Source organism: Panicum virgatum, chromosome 3N (assembly GCF_016808335.1).
Source record: "Panicum virgatum strain AP13 chromosome 3N, P.virgatum_v5, whole genome shotgun sequence".
Lineage (NCBI taxonomy): Eukaryota > Viridiplantae > Streptophyta > Magnoliopsida > Poales > Poaceae > Panicum > Panicum virgatum.
In genome coordinates this window covers 59,775,953-59,783,757 of record NC_053147.1, presented here as the reverse complement: position 1 = coordinate 59,783,757, position 7,805 = coordinate 59,775,953, and positions in this window count along the sequence as shown.

The following is a 7,805-nucleotide window of genomic DNA, read 5'->3' as shown; positions in this document are numbered from 1 at the left end:
ATGTGAAATCTGTGTACCTTGCTGACTAGTACAATCTGTATACAATAAAAAAAGATACAATATCATTATCCACAAACAAAATATGGTCTCAAATGGTCATGTGAATTCCATTACATGGGTCTCAAATGGTCATGTGAATTCCATTACATGGGTCTCATCATCACAATATTACAAATTCTACATAGAAAACAATAATTGCTAATTGGTAGCATTTATTCATCATCACCGTCAACATCAAGTGTAGCACCTCCTTCATCATCACTACAATACTCCAGAAGTGTGTCATCTTCTTCCTCTTCCTCAATACTCTGATGTCCTTCTTCACCATGAGTCTGAGACCCTCTGTGACATTCTTTAACCAAACGAGCAATTTCAGCAGCATAAAAAATAGGGCCTCATTCATCATTTCTATTCAGAGGAATATCATATGTTATGTCTATCACTGCTTCTCGCCTTTCGTCCCCGTCACAGCATTCATCCTCTTGATATGCGGGAGCAACATATTGTGCAGACTCGGTTTCCCTTACATTGTAAAGATGCCTATGGTCATATGTCTGGACAATTTGCCATTTTTTACCCAACTTTGTGTCTGGCAAATAGAAGACCTTTCTAGCCTGAGTGGCCAAAATCAAAGAATCATCCTTATACCACACACTTCCAACATTGATGCTTTTAAAGAAGCCATCATATTGAAGTTCAGTATTCCTCCCATCAAGTTTAAACCAATCACATTTAAACAAAACAACTGTCCTCTCTTCATAATTATATTCTAACTCAATTATCTCTTTCAAGGTTCCATAAAAATCAATGAACTGACCATTGTGTGTACCTTGTGTCATGACTCCACTGTTCTGTGTTTTCTTATTCTTGTCACGATCAATAGTGTTGAACCTCACACCATTCACTATGCATGAGGTGTATTTCTTGACTCTGAAATCAGGATCACATGCCAAGGAAAAGACATCATCAGACACCTCTTCTTGATGAGTATCCTGCAAACTCATGATCTGCCACATGCAACACACACATATCAGAATCTATACCAAAAAATGAAAGAAACATGTGGATGTGAACTAACATGTTTCCGGAACCAAGTTTGAAATCCTATCCGAATCTTTCTTTCAATGTTAGGCACCCCTTCTCTCTAATTCATCTCTGAACATTCTGCAAATAAAAGTTGAAGTTAGCATATGTGGAACACAAAGGTGGAAAAAAAACAAAAACAATAATTACTACTTACTTCACATATTTCTCAACTTGACTACAGTTGTTAAGCGCATACCAAACCATTTGATCAAAACCATTTTCGTCATATTGGAGTTCAGATGCGGAAGTAAAATGAACTCCATGCCCAAAAACGTCAACAGCATATGCCTCTTCATTAGAAAAACCATTATTCCTCGGTTCCCGATTAAATCTTGTTTCAACACCATCCATGTATTTAGAGCAAAATGTCAAGCATTCATCAGCAATATATGCCTCGGCAATTGAGCCTTCTGGCCGTGCCCTATTCCTCACATAGCGTTTCAAAGTATAGAACCGCCTTTCAATTGGGTACATCCAATCATATTGCACATGACCTTGGAGTAATGCTTCAATCAGGTAAATGGACAGCAAGGTGCACCATGACATCAAAGAAAGCAGGGGGAAAATTTTTCTCAAGCTTCACCAAAATAATAGGGATCTCTTTCTTCATTTCAACCAATACATCCTTGTCAAGTGTTCTGCTGCACAATTCCCTGAAAAACTTCCCTAACTCCGCTATTGCTTCATAAATGTCTTTGTCCAAAAATCCACTCATGGCAGCTGGTAAGATTCTTTGCAAAAGAATGTGACAATCATGTGTTTTTAGCCCTTGTACTTTGGTTCCATCAGCATTTACACATCTTGAGATGTTGGAAGCAAAGCCATCAGGAAACTTCAACTCCTGTAAAAATTTACAAAAGGCCTCATTTTGTTTTGTGGACAAGGTATAACGATCACGAGGCATCTCACCATCCTCTCTAAATTGCAGCTCCTCTTTAATTCCCAAATCTTTCAGATCAAGCCTAGCTTTAGCTGTATCCTTTGTCTTCCCCACTATGTTCAGAATTGTCCCAATGAGGGCCTCACATATGTTTTTCTCAATATGCATGACATCAAGGTTATGTCTCAGCTTCAAAATTTTCTAATATGGTAACTTCCCTAACTCCGCTATTGCTTCATAAATGTCTCGGCAATGGTGGGAGCCGGCTCTACGGGATACCGCCAATGGCTGCCGCCGGCCGTCCGGAATGAGGCCGTGGCAGGCTACAGAGGTAGTGGTGGGTGATAGAGGTAGAGGATTTGACGGTGGGGGTGGGGGTGCCGCGGTGTAGGAGGAGGCACCGTCGACGGCGGCGCAGCAAGAGGCGCGGTCGGGAAGGGGCTATCTGCACTCGATGCGGATCCAGTTTTCCACGGTTCAATAATTATATATAAAGCATAATCTTCGTACCCAAATCACAACCAGTCGAGTGGTGCAGTGGCGAGGCGCAACACTCCTGTCCTGGAAGCTGCGGTTCGAATCCAACATCCGCCTTCATTTTTTTGCCCAACTATTTCAGGCGGACGGAGAAAAAAAAAAGCCCGCATGACCTGGCTAGGGCGGCCTGAGGAGTCCAGCAAAAAAAAAACGAACTAAAAGCAGTTTTGAGCACAAATGATTATGTGTTGTGGTGGTATGTCTTAGAATGTGTTGTGGTGGTAAGGTTTGTTGTTCAACACCCGTGAAGAGCATCTCTAGTTTTTTGTCTACTTTTTCTATTTTTGATTTCTCCCCTTGTGCTATATATCACAATAATTCTAAATTTAATATTTGCGACGGTTTACCTAAAACATCACAGATTTTGGGCTGTTTCATGACGAAATCTATAAAATGTCATTATGTTATGGGCCTTATATCCATATTGTAGATCCATGACGATCTCTGAAAACATTACGGAAATTTTGTCAGAATTCGTCACAGATTAAATGGTTTTTTGTAGTGATCATTAAATTAGTGGGCAGCTACAAACCCGCAAAATAATTTGGTGGCAAGTTTTATGGGTTTGCGGTCAGCTGCAACCCGACCGCCTGCAATTTGAATCTGAGCAGTATGATTCTGTTTCCTGACCATTTGTGCATCTGTTTACCTAATATCTGATTGTTTCCTTAACATTTCTTATCTGCTACGAACTTGCACCCACTGGGATCAAAGTTCTACTACACATAGTACATATAAAACAAAATTATGTGCTACAATACATTTTCTTTTCTCATGTATCATTCAACGAAAAATCCAGCTTAATGATTCCAATTTGCTTTTCGGTTTCGTCTCAGTTTCATGGCAGAGTTTCCCAGAAGAAGGATGTTCTTCTCCTTGGCTGGTACAAAAAAGTTCACTGGAGGAGCTGCTTTGCCACACCACAGGCTGTCTAATCAGCTGCTACCCCGAGTCTGAGATGAGAACAGCGTAGTATAGTGGAACACAATTCAGACATGCTCTTACATATATACAATTGTTTGCTTATGGACTTCACCAATCTTGAAGCCTAGAACATCGAAACTCCGACAAACCGCTTCCCTGCCTGATGAACAGAGTTGGATGTGCTGGTACTGGATCTCTGGGGCTTGCCTTGTGAGCTTTCGTGACTACAGATCCTTGTCATTGTTGGCTCTGTCATTGTTGAAGCCAGACCGAAATAAAGCAACAACATGTCGATGGGCTTGAGATGATGGTTCTGCTTTTGTTCTTGACACCTCCCAGTCCTATGAATGCAACAATAATATGTGTGTTCTGTAATCTGTCATTTTGTTCCCTCTCTATTGCGTAGGCAATCTCCTTGGTCCTGTTCCAGGCATTAGGTGACTCACTATATATATATGCAAGAGGAATTCCTGTAGTTGCATGGACAGACAAAATATTTAGTGTTTTGTGTCCTTGCAACCATGCGGCTTTATATGTCATTACTTTTTGAAGCACCCACATATGTGCATATAAGAAGGGATACATTACATGTCAGCCCTCTTGCGTACATTTGAACATTACCTAGCCATTTCAGATTTTCTATATTTTAATCAATCTGCAGCACATGAATAATTAGAACTTCAATCTTTGTAATGGTGTCGGTCGTTCTAAATGCACACATCACTAAGGATAAACGCGTCCCTCTGGTGTAACGGGAAAACCCCCAGGTCAAGGCCTAGTTTGGAAGCACAGGGCTGATTAGCCCCTGGGGGCAATAACCCTACGGGGATTTCTTTTGGGTTTTCGAATCCCCCTCTACCGCAGGGGAGATTATCCCCCACCGTTTTCTGCTGTTGGGAGCTTAGAAGAAAAGGTTCCCCGGGAACCAATACAAAAGGCGTGTGGTGCAAGAAGAATTACGAATCTCATACTATAGCTATAAACCTGTGTCAACGAGCAAGTAGCACGCTATCCGTTCCCGTTTAGCAAGCAACTCATGAGTAAATGCAAAATAGTTACATGATCATTATCAACATTACAAGAAAAATAGATACAACATGAGAAGATATTCAAGACAGACAATTCGATTAAGTTTATTGGCAGCTACATCTGATGGGACTCCACGAGAACAGTCAGGAACCATTTCACAAGTCAAATCATCCCAAACGCCATCACTCGCGATGATAACTCTCTCTCTCTCTCTCTCTCTCTCTCTCTCTCTCTCTCTCTCTCTCTCTCTCTCTCTCTCTCTCTCCATACTTCCATGTTACATGGACAAAGCAAATATTTAGTGTTTTATGTCCTTGCTACCATGCGGGGCCTTATATATATGTCATTACTTTTTTGATGTACTCACGTTCCCATTTCGGTTGTGTGATCTGTCTCACCCGCCATTAACTTTTTCATAGCAAATTTTTTTTGAAATAAACTTTTTCATAGCAATTCACTGGACTAGTTCTTGGTTAACCTCCTGTAGCATTTTAATTAAATTTGGTCAGGTTTTCTATAAAGTATTTTCAATGTAGAAAACTAATATACTTCCTATAAGAAGAAATCAAATGAATGACTTCCCCCCACAAAAAAGTTTGGTCTATCTATGCGGATTGCGGACAGGTCATCCTAGTGGAATGGCAGCAATGCCCTTGCCGCTTGCAACCTTATTTGAATGTGCATAATCCAAGCATACACATAACGTTCAAATTCAGCAAGAAACAAAGGTATTAATTGGTAAAATAAAGTATAGAAGATATGACTCTTGTGGTTCTCTTTAATTTCAGGATGCCAAAATGTGTAGAGTGAAAATGTGGAATACTTCCAACTCAAACGACACTCAAGTTGGGCACAATTTTATTTCTGAGTTTTGCTGCAACTGCAGAGAGTTCATTCAACTGGAGCGAGTACTCTACCCAACAAAAAAATCGAAAGATCTGATTGGATCGTGGGAAAAAAAGAGAAAGTTTTCATGTTAAATTTTGTTGCCATCAGTATAGGAAAACAATTATTCACATCAAACTTCGGCCCTCATTCTAGGACACAAGCACAATTGTTCACAGGATTACAGGACTTGTCTGCCACTGGGACCCCCACAATTGAGCATATATGTGGAAGCAAAAGCACCATGGATGCATAGAACTGAATAAGGCAAAAGGACTGGGCGCCTATGCTAAATCACAATAATCGAGAATGTCCTGAAGGGTATGCTACCTGCAGAAGCAAGTGCTGGATCAGGCTTCTGAGACACAAAGATCAGGTGGACGTGTTGGTACAGTGGTACTGCATTGTCCTATTCGCTTCCATCGGTGCTACTTACCCTCACTAGTGTTCATGCTATGAGACATATTGTCATTGGCAGATCTATCAACGAGGTTGCTGGAGGAAAGCCAACAGGTTGAATTTTGAACATGGAAATTTTGCCTGCCACATTAGCGCTCCTTTGATTCTCGGAACCTCTCACTCCCAGCACTATGGACATTGAGCTGGGTCATCTATGTACCAGCCTTCTCTCACACTTGTGTAAGTGACTCATGCTATCCATATATAGACAAAGCATTCTTGCATATCTTACTATTACTAATTGGAGGCTCCTTTGGAGCCTTCACATGAAGGCACCTAGGATCCTAAGTGGACACTCTAAAAAATTAGAAAAATCCTATAAATTCTCACAAAAATCAGAAACATCTAGCCATCATTAATCCAACAACTCTAATTATAATAACCATCGGATCTATTATATTTTCTAATAAATTACCCACCTCTGCTATTATGAAAATAGACTAAAGTAACCCCCTAAATATGTATCTAAATTACCCACCTCTGCCATTATAAAAACAATCTAAAGTAACCCCTAATCTATGTGTAAATTACCCACATATGCCATTAAAAAAATAATACAAGTACCCCTCTAAATTTGCATATAAATTATCCAATTATTTCATTATTATCACAGGTTAAATTACTTCTAAATCTAAATTATATAATTATAATGAAATATTAAAGTGCACCAATATAAAATTCTAAATTACTTTATATCATTATTAATATATTATTTATATAAAAATACTACCCACGATATATGTCACCATATATTTGTATGATGGAAGAGATAAGAATATCAATTTACAAACAAATAGTTCAACTAAATATATATCAAATATATATAGAGGTGTGATGCAAAATGAAATCTATTGTAACTAGACAATGAAAAATATATATTTTAGAGTATGTGTTAGAATATTTAATAGATGAAAAAGAGCGTAACATAGATAATTATAATTATTAACATCTTTCTTATTTAATTCTAATTAGCCCGTGCGGGAGCACGGGTTGATAGACTAGTGTCTATATATGTCCGTCGTCGCTTTCTGTCTCCCTCCTAATGTGACTCATATACATCCATGTACAATATCTAAAAAGCATATAAAAATGGTTGCATATTTTAATCAGGGGGTCCTGATTGTATTCCTGATGCAGTGTTTCTTCTTATTAGTATTCTTATGTAGCAAGACTAGTACTTGCAGGGTGCTGTCTGCTTGCTTGAACTATAGTAGTATGAGACCATGACCATGAGTAAGGCCTGGTGCTATTCATATATAAACAAGTACTTTGTGAAACTGCTGTGTGTAGCAATCATTTGCAAAGTTACAATTTTTGTTCAAAATTAGTCTGTTGCATGAACTGTTTCAGAGTTGATTCCTTTTTTTGGAAGGGTCAACGGAGGGGGAGAGAATCCCACACCTGTTCAGAATTGATTGCTTAAAGCTGTCTACAACATTTTTTATCTGTTCATCTTATTTCACCGATACCTAATTCGAAACAGTTTCTCTATTGCGGACATAGCAAAAAAACATAAGCATAGTAGATTTGGTGATTTAACAGTGATCTTGTAAAGTTTAAATACTTTAGGTGCTGGATGTGCACCTTTTATTTGAATTCAGAAATCACAATCTGGTTGTAGGAAATTTTAGTTCTGACTGAATGATCTTGTAGGTGGAAATTGCAATGTCAATTCAGGTTTCAGTATGTTCGTTTCTTTTCCAAACCCCAGTGATGATGCTTAGTTCTTTTTAGTGGTAGAGACTATATATGACTCACTCTTTCCATTGGGCTTATTGGTATCCATTTGCTTCCAGTTTATTCAAGGAATCTATTTGCTGCCAATTGAGATAAGTACTAAAGTGATTACTATGTAATTTGCAGGTGTAGTGAGGCAAAAAAAAAAGGAAACAAAGTTTAGCAGGAGCTAGGTTCGCATCTCTCAGACATTCCAGATTTTTGAACATTTGTTTTTCATAGCTAAAACAAGTAGTCAAACAATTCTCGGCACTTTACCATTACAAAT